At 41.1% G+C, this 14486-nt stretch overlaps 1 protein-coding gene across 6 annotated transcripts in view; it reads left to right on the top strand.

Annotated features, from left to right (window-relative positions):
* The first annotated feature begins 8183 nt into the window (after positions 1 to 8183).
* The window catches only part of PRDM2 (PR/SET domain 2), a 66792-nt gene continuing 60489 nt past the window's right edge, over positions 8184 to 14486 (top strand). For all 6 annotated transcript variants that reach the window (XR_014949799.1, XM_085558900.1, XM_085558897.1 and 3 more), the window contains exon 1: positions 8184 to 8276. The gene's annotated coding sequence lies outside the window, so the exon portion shown is untranslated. The remainder of the gene's footprint in view (positions 8277 to 14486) is intronic.

The following is a 14486-nucleotide window of genomic DNA, read 5'->3' as shown; positions in this document are numbered from 1 at the left end:
AGCTCAAAGGTGGGCTGAACACAAGCTATGCAGGTTTTTGGTAGAATTTCTGTGGAAGATGAGACTTTTTCTGCGGAAGATGAGACTTTTTCTGCTTTGTGAGAAGTCAAAGAGCACATTGTCCCAGGACAAATCCTTCTGTGAGCTGAAATGAGTGATTGGTACCACCAAGGCCAAGGTCAGGAGACTTCCTATGCATGAGAACACACGAGGAAACAACAGCTCCATACTTTCACCAGCTGGCCAAGCTTGACTTTTATTCACAGGGAGCAACACTCAATAAATCAACACTTGCTTTTAGCTTAAAGCCCTCACTCCTGATCACATTCATTCCTTTAGAGTTAGTAACAATAATGTTCCCTTTTGCAGCTTGGCTTTGAGTCATGAATGCGGCTCCCCCGAACAGACAAGCAGGCACCAGGCTTCCTGTGAGAATGCCAGATGTCACTAAAAAATATCATAAACATAGTTGTCCCCTTGCATTTGTGTCTGTGGGGAAGATACACAGCAGTAGTAACTATGAAAGCAGTGACTTGATACATCAATATTTATAATAGTTCTGGACATCAATACAGCAATTCTTACAAGAGTTCATTTAAGGCGTGTTTCTCCTGTAAGAACAGAAAATGTCAGAAGAATTGATTCAATAAAACCAGCAATAAAAAAGTGTGCACCAGAAGAATTATGAAGATTGACTTACTCCTGTAAATGAAAGAAGTGTTCGTTTTATAATTAAATACCAATTAAAACATGCAGCAATTGCTTATTATTTTAGGAGCACTGCAGTATGCTGTTGCAATTATCTTGACCACATCTTATTTTATTAAAGACTGAGGACACTCTGCACATTAACACCTCTGTAAAGAGTTCAAACTCAAAAGCACAGATGCATTGTTCACAGGCAGATGGCAAGGACTGCCAGATGAAGTGACTTGCCAAAGGTTATAACACAGGTAAGAGAAAAGCCACCAACCCAGGAAACTTTAAACATTAAAACATTAGTCCTGTCACAGCTTCATATTAGTTCCAATGAAGAGAAGTTCCATTACATTTTATGGTAACACCATTCTGAATATTCTTTTCCATAAGACAGGAAAAATGGATACAGAGGAAAAATGCACCTTACTGAATCTCCAAGACCATTCAGGTCAGAAGTGCACTTGGGTTGCTTTTGATGGGGAACAATCTAAAATTAATTTCTCTGGCACTGGCTGCAGTTCTGCAGTGTTGATGCTGCTGGACCACTCTAAAGTGGTTTAAGATGACATTGTTACACCAGCTGAAACATCAGATTGGCCATACCCATCCTTCTGCAGACAGCTTTTTTAAGCTAAAGGATTAATCATATTGAAATCCCCAGCATTTTTTTTTTTTTGTTTGACAACTCCTGATGGATGCAGAAGGTAACATGGGATCTGTAACTTGACACCAGGTGCCATAATGAGAAGGCTGAATTAATGCTTTGTACACTTTTCATAGCTGCAGCATGGAGGTATTTATGGATAAATAAACTGAGCATCAGACTGGCCATGTGTCTTTGTCCAGGCCTTGTGGATTTAGGCATCAGACCAAACCCACAGCTCCCCCTGCTCTGCAACAAACAGTTGGGCTGCAACACAAAGATCCTCATTCAATCATGGAGCTTGTTCAGCTCTTCCAGGCTTGAGAAGTCAGATTTTCAGACTCTGGTAAATTCTTAACTGGCAAATGTCTTAGCAGGCAAAGGATTGCTGCCCATTCCATGCATTTTCAAAGCTGTGTTCTGTCTCCAGGAGGCAGTTGGCAAGGATGAGTGATTATTGAGAGTTCAGAACCAAAACCAAAGAGTGACATGCACAAAAAAAGAGGAAAGTGGAAGGATAAGTGAAAGTAGAGAACTGCAACACTTGGTCTTCACTAAAATTTAATTTTTGTTCATATTTCCAGCTTCAGATAAAACTGGACTTGCCAATGGACTTGCCAGCCTGTAGGGCTACTTCAGATGTTAACCCACATCAGTACTCAGATAAACTTGCATCAAGGAAATGAAAAAATCTTAAAAAGGTTACAACCTTATTTTCCAGTTGGAAAGGCAGTAAGAGTGATGCTGATGGAACACAGCAACAAGTCCAGTAACAGCCATGTAAAAAAGCTGGGTTTTAAGGGGAAGATGGTCCTGTTGAAGTGAAATCTGTCCTATTACTCAGAGAACCCTGGGGCTTCTTTCTCCTGTGCAGAACTGGAAGCTATCGATGTTCTAAGAACATGGATTTCATTGCACTGCACAAGCCCTTTGAGTAATCTTTCTTACAATTGCTGGTAACAGCTTGAAGGCAATAATGACCAGTAACTGAATTTAGTCATTGACTAGAAGTGGTTGAACCTAAATCTTTATTAAAATACTCCATTCTTCTTTCCAGAATGACCAAATATTTTCTAACAAGACAATTTTAAATGTAATGGTGTTTGTCTTAGGAAATTAGTACTGTATGTCTCATTTGAGCTGGGAAGCAACTCCATTTCCTGCCTTTATGAACCAAATAACACATTCCTTTGAGTCCTGTGGTTATTTTGCCTCATGACATTTGATTCATCCTATGCAGGAAACAGGGAAGGAATTAACAGGTTCAGCAGGTGTGCTCAAGGGAAAAGAGATAGGAATGTCAGCTCTTCCTCATTTCCTATCCACCACAGGAATAAACCCCCCAGGAGTTGGATAAGCAGCAATAACTGAGCACAGTGTAGTACATTCCAGCTTCCTTCTTGAAGGAATGCCCTCTCCTGTACATCAGGCACTGAGGCAATTTGCTGAGAAATAAGGGACAGTCCAGAGCTGTTTTCCTGCCTACAACCCTACAAACTGTTTAGACAAAGAGAACTGAGAAAAGTCCACTTCTCACCACTTAGACAAAGGTTTACATATAGGTGGTACAACAGATTTTGACCTAAAAACCAGCCCTTACAGGCAAGTTGCATATAAAAAGCACAGCTCACTTTTACAGGCTGCCTGTTATAAAGCAGTAGAAGAATTTATTGATTTAAGTTGCTGTTCAAAGTTCCCTCTGATCCAGACCTGGACTTAGCCTGAGGAAACTACTCCTGGAACTAAGATCTGAGTTTTTGTAACAGACAAAATATTAATGAGATCATGTAAGCATACATTATTGTTAATCACCTCTCACAGGGAGGCAAAGCTTGTCACTTCTTCATTTAAACCTGGAAGGGCTGAAGTTAAAAAATATTTAATTCATAATTATGAAGCTTCTCCTTGAAAACAATTTTCCTGATGAATTCTAGTTCATTTTGTCATGATCGATACTGAACTTACTAACACAGTAAGCATGTTTGATTGAGAGGAAAGTCGCAATAGAATTATTGAGAAGGTAAACCATGCTTGCATTTCATGCAGAAAGTGAGCAAGAGCTGTAAGAATGACTTCAGATTTCATACACCTGACAAAAACAAATGGGTAAAGAAATGCATGAGCAGAATATTAAAATTAAAGACTCCTCACTGCAGGCTGATGTAGATGCACAATAACTGCACACTCAGTAAGCTGTACCTGAGCCCCAGCTAGTGGTGGGAATTACAGATGGCATTTTAACAGGAAGGATGAGCTTGTTCATAACAGAAAAGCTTCAGATTCTTATGAATTGCCTCCTACTCATCGAGCCTGATTTCATTTTTAAAATGCTTCCAACAAAACAAAAGCTACATATTGGTTACTCATGGTTTGCTTACACCATCTGTACACCATCTCAGTCGTTCTGGTTGATCCAGCTGCTGGAATTTGGAAGAAGCAGGAGTGCAGGCAGTGAGATGCTTTCTCCTTTCCTGGTGCTATTTTCATCCTCTGAGCCAGCCTGTCACTACACAACTAGTAGGCAGTACAACCAAGAGCTGAAAATGATTCTTACATGTTCTTCCTTCCATGGAGTATCACCAACATATTCTCTCAACATAAATATTTCTATATTAAGTAAATTTAAGTGATTAATTCAGCTAAGAAACTCATGGGCATCAATTTTCTGGACCCAATACTGTAGTGTTCAAATCAATTTATAGAGACAGTCCTAAAATATCTGCTCCAGTTTGCAATGGAGATTATCCGATGTCATTGATAAATTTACATTTTAGTGAACTTTGTCTTTAGCCCTGTGACACTGTTGGTGTAATCTGTACACATGAAATTTAGCCAGTTAGTGTGAGTAGTATGCAGGAAATGGCTACTAAGTCCATCTTAGTACAGCTGCCCCATCCCTGGAAGTGTCCAAGGCCAGGCTGGACAGGGCTTGGAGCAACTTGAGATAGTGGAAGGTGTCCCTGACCATGGCAGCAGGGTAGAACTGGTGCCAATTAAATTCCAATCCAACCCATTCTATCAAGTCCTACAGAATTTACCTGCTGGACTGAAGATCTCAGCAGCTGTCACATTCTGGAGAGGGCAATGATCAATTTTGGACAGGAGTCATCTCTTGTGTGAAACTGGGTAAAAGCCTTGGGATCACAACCTATGATTAAGAGGGAATAAATCAACATAACCGTCTTAACACCCCTCTCCTGTCCCATCAGATATCCTGCTTACCCTTTTGCTGAAGTCAGTCAAATGGGAGTTGTGGGAAAGCCCTTTGGAGCAGGATATTGAACCCAAATATGTAAGACTAACTAGGTATGACCTATGACCAATTCCATAAAGTGGTTCTGAAAAGAGACCCCTCCATAGCTGTGGGAAAAGCAGCACTTGTGGGGCAGCAGTTGAGGAACTTTTGTACAATGTGACAGACAACCAAACCATGGGACATTTGAGTAGTGTGAAAGCTTGGATATTGCTTTAAGCTTTGAAAAGTTAGATGTTTATAACAAAACCTGCTAGTGGTGCAGGCTGGAGAAAGCAGAAATGAGGGCTGTGAAGGACCTTGAGGTTAGAGGGGCACACCTAAATGAACAAGAAGGGAGAGCAGCAGGAATACTTAATGCTCAAGTCTTAAAAGTCCCATTCCCCAGGGCATTTTGAGAACAACTTCCCAAAATATCTCAGCGGTTCAGTCGATTGTCTATTTTCAAAAACTACACTTGTAGAAAAAGATGGTAATATTGCTTAAATTCAGAGCTATTAATAACCAGTTACCCAAACAGCTCAGTCTTTCCCAGAGCCATAACATGCAGCACATTTTCTTCTATGTTTATAAGGACAAAGCAGAAGAGCACAGAAAGTTAAGATAAAAGAGACCTTGTCCCATTTAACAAGAGAAAAACTGGCCATACTGGTATCACTGGAGTCCACCTACTTTCAAGGCTACTTGAGAACTTCTGATTTAAAAAATCTTTTCTAGAAATGTTTTTTCCTGCTATGGCTCAATAAGATTTTCACACACAAGAAGATAATTCTCTCTAACCCACGAGTCTCCTTTTCAGTCACTCTGAATATATTCAGCCAGAAGCCCAAGATTTACAAAAAGGTTTTTGCTAGTATTTGTCTCTTTTATGTGCTTACACACCTCCAAGTAACCAGAAAAGCTTGTTCATCATTTTAGAGAGCACAGCAGCAGAAATATTGATGTATTCAGAATACAAACAATTAAATGTTCAGAACTTTAATCAAATAAAGATTTGTAGGCTTCTCTGAAAACTGAAAATGTAAATTGAAAGTGCAGATTCCCTGGAACACCACCAGATGGTAGATATTCTCAGTATAAATGTGGGGAAAATAAGGATGACTTCTACATACATTTGGAGAAAAGCTATAATTTCTGTTATTTGTGATAATTTTTATACTTAATCTTGAAGGTATAAAGGTTCATATTCTAGCTAGTTGGGTAGGTAATTTGTTCTAAGTTTTAAATTTTTCTGTTACAGATAAAGGGCTCTAACATGTTAAATGGGAGCCCTGATTTTTCTTAAAATAACCTCGTAACTTACACAGGTTTAACTAGTCTACTTACTTATAAAATTAAATGTTGATACAGCTAAATTGGAATTAATTTTGTCTAATAAGTCAAAGTAGTTTAAACCTACTTGAGGTTTCCTTATTTCTAAAATTAGAGGTTTCAAAACTGATTATGGTGTACCTACAAAACATTTTGTAATATAAATGCATCCTGAGTGTTCCAGGTGGAAAAATCACTGTTGTCCTGTTATTTTTTAGTCTTCTGTTGCTTGCCAATGCATCACTGCAGAGGTGTTCAAATTCCCTGGCAGTGTCTGTATTCCAGACGTATGAAAGGTTATGTTTGTAGCTGTTTCTTGGTAATAGGGTGGATTGTTTTAAAAAAGCTGTGTTTTGGTAAGAGTGGGCAGACAGGTGATTTGCTTGGCTACTTGCTGAGGAAATCAGCTTCATGGAATGGAATGGGATTCCTCTGTCCGAGTACTTTTTGTGCCCAGCCTCACTGACAGTTTTAATGTTACTCACTGATGTACATCATCAAATAAATATAGAACATTTCTGAACTTACTATTCTCTGTAACTGTATTAATGTCCTATGGATTTAAATCAGGGATTTTCCTCTGGGAAAATGGCAAATTCTTAACAATTCCAAGTAAAATACAGTCCTAACCTGTGAGGAATACATCTTTGACTGCATAATGAATAGAACATTCTGGGGAGAGAGAAATTAAGGGCAGACACACTGTTATGTGCCGCAGTACAAATAGAGACATCTCCCAGCAGGTGATTGTGGAGGGTTTTTTTTCCTCTCAGGTACCTGCTCAGAAATAGCAGAATAAAAAACTTGGTTTAGATGGAACAGTACAATTTGTGTACAGCACAAATGGGTTCCAACAAAGAGCTTGGAGAAGCTGTTGCTTGTCTGGCAGAGGGCGGTGGATGGAGGTGGCTGGGGCATGTGGTGTGATCTAAGGGGGGCTCAGGGGATGGAGTGGGTGGAGGGGATAAAGGGGTAAAGAGGGTGAAAAGGGATAAAGGGGATGAAGAGCATGAATGGGAGGAAGGCAGTGCTGGGGATGAAGGGGGAGAAAGGAATATAAGAATGAAGGTGATGAAGGGGAGGAAGGGGGTGAAGGGAATGAATGGAAAGAAGGTGATGAGGGGAACAAATGGAATGAAGGTGATGAAGGGGCTCTTGTGGATGTTGGGCATGAAGGCAATGTAGAGGATGAAGGCAAAAGGGGATGTTGGGGATGAAGGTGATGAAGGGCAGGAAGAGGCTGCTGGGGATGAGAGCAATGAGGGTGATGAAGATGATGAGGGGCAAGAAGGGGGAATTAGGGATGAGGATGACAAGGGGAATGAGGATGATGAAGTTGATGGAACCCCTTGGAGGTTGGGGATGAGTGCGATGAGGGGGATGAAGGGCAGGAAGAGGCTGTTGGGGATGAGGAGGATGAGAACAACAAAGTTGATGAGGGGGAAGAAGGAGATGAAGGGCAGGAAGAGACTCTGGAGATGAGGATAAAGCGGATGAGGACGATGAAGACGAAGGGCAGGAAGGGACTCTTGGGGATGAGGATAAAGCTGATGAGGACGATGAAGATGAGGGGCAGGAAGGCACTGATGGGGATGAGGATAGAGCCAAAGAAGACAATGAGGACGAAGCACAGGAAGGGGCTCTGGGGATGAAGGGCAGGAAGGGCAGGAAGGGACTGTTGAGTATGAAGCTGATGAGGACGATGAAGACGAAGATGAGGGGCAGGAAGGGACTGTTAACGATGAGGATGAAGACGATGAGGACGATGGAGACGAGGGGCGGGAAGGGGCTGTTAAGGATGAGGATGAAGCCGATGAAGCCGATGAGGATGATGGAGACGAGGGGCAGGAAGGGACTGTTAAGGATGAGGATGAAGACGATGAGGACGATGGAGACGAGGGGCGGGAAGGGGCTGTTAAGGATGAGGATGAAGCCGATGAAGATGAGGGGCGGGCAGGGGCTGTTAAGGATGAGGATGAAGCTGATGAAGACGAGGGGCGGGCAGGGGCTGTTAAGGATGAGGATGAAGCCGATGAGGACGATGAAGACGAGGGGCGGGAAGGGGCTGTTAAGGATGAGGACGAAGCCGATGAGGACGATGGAGACGAGGGGCGGGCAGGGGCTGTTAAGGATGAGGATGAAGCCGATGAAGACGAGGGGCGGGCAGGGGCTGTTAAGGATAGGATGAAGCCGATGAGGACGATGGAGACGAGGGGCGGGCAGCGCTCCGGGGGTCCCGCGCGGGCCCTGCCCGCGGCCTCCCCGCACGTCACTTCCGAGGCTGGAGACAAGATGGCGCCCGGACGGTGCCGGCGCTGAGGCCGCTCCGCCGCCAGCGGGGCCCGGCCGAGCGGAGGCGGCGGGGCCCGGGTGAGCGGGGCCGCGGGCCGGCCGGGCGGGCGCGGGGCAGGGCCGGCGGCGCAGGCGGGGGGCCCCGGGGGCTGTGCGGGAGCGGAGCCGCCCCGGCGGCCGCGGGGAGGCGGCGGCCGCGGGCGGGCGGGCAGCGGCGGCAGGTGCGCGACCTGAGCCCGCCGGGACGTGGGAGCGCCCCGGGAGGGGAAGCGAGGATGGAGGATGCGAGGGAGGCCGGTTGGAGGAGGACGCTTCATGCCCTGGCGCGGATTTTTCAATTTTTTTTTTTTTTGAAATCTTGAAAATGCTGTCTCGGAAGTGTCGGCTGGCTCCTGCCGCTGCCAGCGCGATGCTGGGAGAACTCTGCTCTTTTAAACTGTCTTCAGAAGTTCTGGCACTTCGCAGGTGCCAAAGCTCCTGCAGGTCACGTTCCGCCAAGCTGAGTGAGCAGGGCTGGAAGAAATTAACTCCAGAATTGGTTCCCTCACTGGAGATGGCCATCCGTGAATTATTCTTCTAAGTCGGAGAATAATTAATTGTGCAGTGGTACCGTGCAGGAAAAAATGTTTGGGGTGAGATGAAAAATATTCATGTAAGATGTTTAGAACAGCTTAAGAGATGTATCCTAAGTGCATTTTTTATTTGAAGGCAGAGCAGCCTGTGGAGCTTTGCTGATAACCATCTCATGGACAGGTAGCTGAAGTATACAGTGAAGTTTCCAGTGGTTTCAAATTCATATGAAGCTGCAAAATTTCCGTTCTGAAGCAGTAAAGAAAACTTTAAGTTGTTTTCAGCTGAGGAAGGAAGAGAAGGTGGTATGGCTGCACCTGCTAAATGATCATTCAGTGGCAAGAGAACTATTCTTCTTTCACATTTGAGTGAGCAGCAGTGGACAGCTCTAGAGAATAGCAGGGCTACTTGTGCTTCTCATGCTGCCCCAGTTTGCTGTTCCCAGGCTGTGCTGTGGACTTTGGGCATACTGTTTGGATGCAAAGTCTTCTCCAGCTTACTCAAATATACTAAATAAATGAGGGTAACTGGAGATGTACAGTAGAATGGCATGTAATTATGTTCCTCACCAGGAACTGTAGGAACTGATTACAAGAAGTAATGGTTTCAAATTGAAAGAGGGGAAGTTTAGGTTAGCTATATGGAAGAAATTGTTCGCCATGAGGCTGGTGAGGCCCTGGCGCAGGTGTCCAGAGAAGCTTTTGATGCCTCATCCCTAGAAGTGTCCAAGGCTGGGTTGAACAGGGCTTGGAGCAACCTGGGATAGTGGAAGATGTCTCTGTCCATGGCAGGGGGTGGGACTGGATGAGCTTTAAGGTCTCTTTGAACCCAGGTCATTCTATGATTCTGTTATTGTTGTCTTCTGATGCTTACAACATTTCTGTAAAAACGACGAGCATGTTAAGAATTCAGGGCTGCTTTCCTTGGTGTAGAGATTTCCAGCTCTTCCAACTGCAGGAAAGCATAATGGTGAATCAGCGAGAGCACTGGCACTTTTCAGATGGAGATCCGTGTCACTGATAGATGAGGGAGTGATGTTTAAGAAGCAGAAGAACTTTTGGACTTGCAGAGACAGCAGTGAGAGCCATGTGCAGGTACCTGTTGGTTTTCAAGGATCCCAGGATTTGCTGGGGCAGCAGTGCCTCCATAAAAATAGTGGCACTGACAGTGGAACCCTAGTTACGTTAATTAAAGGGCAGATAATCACTTTGGATAACATATCTTTGCTAGAAGTGCCCCTGGCACTTATCCTAGAAGTATGGTATTTGGAGATTGCTGAGTTGGTGCCTGTTTTATGGGAGTCCAAAGAACAGCTTTCTACTGGGGAAGAATGTTCAAGCACTTTTGTGCATTGGTATAACAAATCCACTTTTTACTATTGAAAATTTGCTTGAGAATGGAAGAGAAGTAAGGCAGAAAGTTCATAAATATATAAATAAATATTTTTTTCTGTAACAACTGAAATGGCTCTCGAAGTCCGTCCTGCAGTGCAGTGATGTCTCCATTCCACTGTTACACATAAAATCCTTGATCCTTAGAGATAAACAAGTAATATAAACTGTATAAAAGGGAGATGCTGCTTACTGGGTGTCTCTCTGTTAGAAACAGAAATTCAAAGAGGTCTAGAGATGACCAGTAATATATTCCTGCCATGGCAAACCTGTGTAAAATACGGTAATATCTTTGCTGTTGAACTTGTTCTCATGGAAAGGGCAGATTTGATCCTGAAGTTAACCCCTCAAATGACATAATTTCTTTTACTGATATGTTTTTTCTCCACTGAGAATAAGCTGAAAAATATTTCTTCTCTGCCTCTGTATAAAACATGCTGTAGTCAAAAGTGGGAGGATGAGTTCTGTGTTGTAAAATGACTGAAATTGACTTTTTCACACAGTAATAAATCAGCAGTGTACTTAACCTGAAAAAATTTTTGTTGGGTTTTACTGCATTTGTGAGTCAAATTAAAGTGCACTTATATCTGAAGATTGGAGTGGAATTTCTGCATATTTGCACTTGTTAGAGAGTTGTTATTTTCTGTTGACTTCTCTTGACTAGTTGCTGTGTAATTAATAAACTAGGGGTTTGTGTAGTGTTGGTGATTTCTTGGCTTATTATCTTGGTTACCTGAACAAACCTTCCTGAGGTGTAGCAGTTTATTTGCTTATTTGGCAGTAAGCAAAGTTTTTTTTCTTACTAGTCAATAGGTAATAGATTTTAGTGTTCAGAAAATCATTGTCTGCCCATTTTTTCTCTGCTCTTATTCAGGCAGTCTTGAGTAACTAAAAATGTCTTTGCATGTAAGTGCCTGTCCATAGAAACATAGGGAAATGTGATTCCCTATCACATGCATATTTCAAACTTTTAGAGTTAACATGAACTTTTATGTTTTTAAATTGGCAAGCTTTATTTCACCTAATACATGGAAAATTCGTGGGTGAGAGTATTTCAGTATTGAAAACATGTAGCTGTCTTGATGTTTAAAAAATGGTCATGTGCTGCAGCTAGAAAGTAAAACAAAGGCAGGAGCTGTGCAGTATCCCAGCCTGAACCCCGGGCATTAGGAAAACAGGCCATGGAGATTTTCAACTTGTTCCTGGTTCTCTAATGAACATGTTTTTACTGGAGCAGTGACGTAATGCATGTCCCATTTTCAGCTTCCAAAATAGGATCGATACTCTCATGCCGGGTTTTTCCTTCCTCTGAATTGGAAGCAGCATTCTCTTTCAAAATGCTTTTGGATGCTGGGATTTAAAAAAAACCCCACATACAGAAATTATAAATATGGTTTATAAAATCAGAAGGTAGTCTACTTAGTAAAACCTAGGAGTGCTTACTAGTCTGTTTCAGTCTGCTTGAGTTGCAAAGGGATGATCTGCAATGCTGGTTTTGAATAAAATCACTTGCTTTTGTTTGCAGACTTTATTCCTAACAACATAGGTTTTCTAAGGGAACATTTAAAATTCTGAAGCACAGATTCAGAAATAATGTCAAAATACTTTTTGCTTTAAGGATTTTGTTTTAAAGACCACAGTGTTTCCTTAAATACAAATACCTTGTATATTCTTATATGAATAAATATAATTTGTTGGCTAAAACTGAGCCTTTCAGAAAAATAAATTTTTCTGTGACTCTAAGATAAGACAATGCAGTAGATCTTCTTTCTCTTCTTGTTTTCCCAGATGCTTAAATGTCTTGAGTAAGTGTGTAGTAATTTTATACTCATGAGATAGTAAGGAGTAGTTTAAAATCAATATGACTTGGCAATGTTTTCTGAGAATTAATTTTGAAAATTCAGGTTGCTGGTGTGTGTGCTTCACTTTTGGGATAGAATTTTATTGTTCTTTTCTTCGGGCTGTCACTGAATGGTTGAAGTTCATTGTGGTAAATGTTATTAATCATATCCAGGTCTTTAATAGATTAGGTTATGTTGCTGTTGAGTTTGGAGGAGAGGTTGGATGAAAATACTTGCTATGTGTATTTGATGGAGCTGCTGAGTGACTTTTTCAAAGTACTAATGCAGTTGTTGACTAACTTTAAAACTGATTTAATGGGGCCATCAGTGTGCCTTTGATAGAGGAGAGAATCCCCTGGTGACACATCAGAGTAGTGTGGTTTTCTTTGGGGCTTTTCTGGGAAATCCCATACAGGACTGGGTGTAGCTGGGAATCCCTTAGTGCTTGGAGTCAGAGCTTGCTCCTGATGAGAGTAAAGACCTTGTTGCTACTCACTGGTTCTGCTGGGAGCTGATGGTTGGGCAGCACTTGTAGAATTAATTTCATATTTTCTTGAGTTTGTTGAACTTTGTGTACCAAAAGTTAAACCCCAAGTTTACTGTTACAGATACTTCTGTTCTTACATTTCATTTTGATTAATTTCATACAACTAGTGGCTGCACGCAAGACTCTGTACAGTATAAATTTTACTTATTTTCCAGTACAATTAATCTTGCTTTTCACATAGTTGAATTCGCTGTTAACAAAATAAGTAATGCGGAAGAGGGAAAAAAAATACCAAACTGCAGGTATAAAATTTTAATATGAAGTGTGTATTTTAAATTAATAGCTTTAAAAATACTCCTTAAAACTTTTGGTTTGCTACAAATTTAATTTCTCACCTAATTCTGTTTTATGCTCAAATGGTTCCACTGGTAATTGGTAGTTGAAAGAATATAGAGTAGTACAGTCTGTTAGGAATCTGCCTAAACTGTGTTGTATGGATGATTAACTACATCAGTTTATTGAGGTGTGTTGTCATCTCCTAAGAAATACCATTGAGAGGTTGGGATACAACCTGTTGCATAAAAGTTGAATAAAATATTTACAAAATTTGTAAAAATAACATTATTTTTGTTTCAAAAATTCTTTGTTAACTATTAATTCTCAGCAAAGTATATGAAAAAGAAGAAAAGTGTATTTTTACTCCTCAAATGAAACAAAGTAAGAAGATTTTGTCTTCTTTTCAAATTTTTTGAGTAATTTGTTCAATAATTGGGCTAAGAAAATTCAGCTTAGTGGAAATGTTCAGTTTGACAGGACTTTCCTTTAAAAATCTGCAGCCCATCACTTTATTGCTATTTACTTCTCTCAGATTCTCCAGTGTGGATAGTGATGGTGTTCAGTGTTTTTTTTCCTGTAAGAAAGTGTTTTATTGTCTGTGTATATCTGGATTTTTGGGCAAAGTGTGCAGTGTCAGAGATCATGTGGACAGCTGAGCCTGTGGCATGGAGGGGATGATGATTTTTGGTGAGAGGGAGGAGAAAAAGTAGAAATAGGCAGGGGAGACAGTAACAACAAAGTTGTGCCAGCCTGTGCTCCTCAGGCTGTGCTCCTGTGTCCACAAGAGGTTCTGCCTTTCCTTGACTTTATGTAATTGTATAAAAATATTCTAACAGTATATAAAAATGAGACATTTGATATGAAAAGTAAGTTTGGTTTCATACCAGGAAATTACTTGACACCTCTCCTGCTACAGAAATTATTTCATTTTTAAAATGATGTTGCATGGGTTTTGTCCCAATGAACAATTAATAAGATTGCTGGGTTTTTCCCTGATGTTCAGGCCTCAGCTTAAATACAGATGTTTATGCTGACTCCAATACTGAAATCAGTTAGAAGTTAGAAATAATGCATTCCAAAAGGAATGTTTTTCTTTGGATGTGTACAAGCTGCTCGGATGGAGCTCCTTATCCCATAGCTGGTCTTTGCTGGAAAACTTTAAATCCCTCAGAAGCAGTTGCAAAACTGGAACTGAAATACAGATGTTTCAGCTCTGTGTTTAAATGCTCACATATTATGGAAACACCAGGACAAAAGGCTTAATCCTGGAAGAGGTGTATACAACAGAAATATCATTTCCAAGGACATTTTTCCTTTTCTTACAGATTTCTCTTTGGCAGTATTGTCACTTTTGCACAGCATTAAGAATTCTTTCAGTGCAAAGATGAGAGGGATTATGTGAAATCTATTTAGAGAAGATTTTGCTTGAACTTATTTTAAATTAAATGTTAGTACTTATGCAGAGTACTTAGTAAAAAATTTCAGTTGATCATTGTTATAGTAATAGCAGTAATGAAAGAATAGCAGTACTTGAATAAAGTGCTTTAAGTGAAGAGGGACCAGTTCACTTTCAAAAATGGGGGACGTTAATTTATTGAAAATTCTGTATGACAATGGGTCTAAAAGTGTTTTGGGCCTAATTTGCAAACATGCTGTTTTGTAT

Source organism: Lonchura striata, chromosome 21 (assembly GCF_050655825.1).
Source record: "Lonchura striata isolate lonStrDom1 chromosome 21, ASM5065582v1, whole genome shotgun sequence".
Taxonomy (NCBI): domain Eukaryota; kingdom Metazoa; phylum Chordata; class Aves; order Passeriformes; family Estrildidae; genus Lonchura; species Lonchura striata.
Note: the sequence above shows the minus strand (reverse complement) of the source record. Positions and strands in the feature narration are given on the sequence as shown.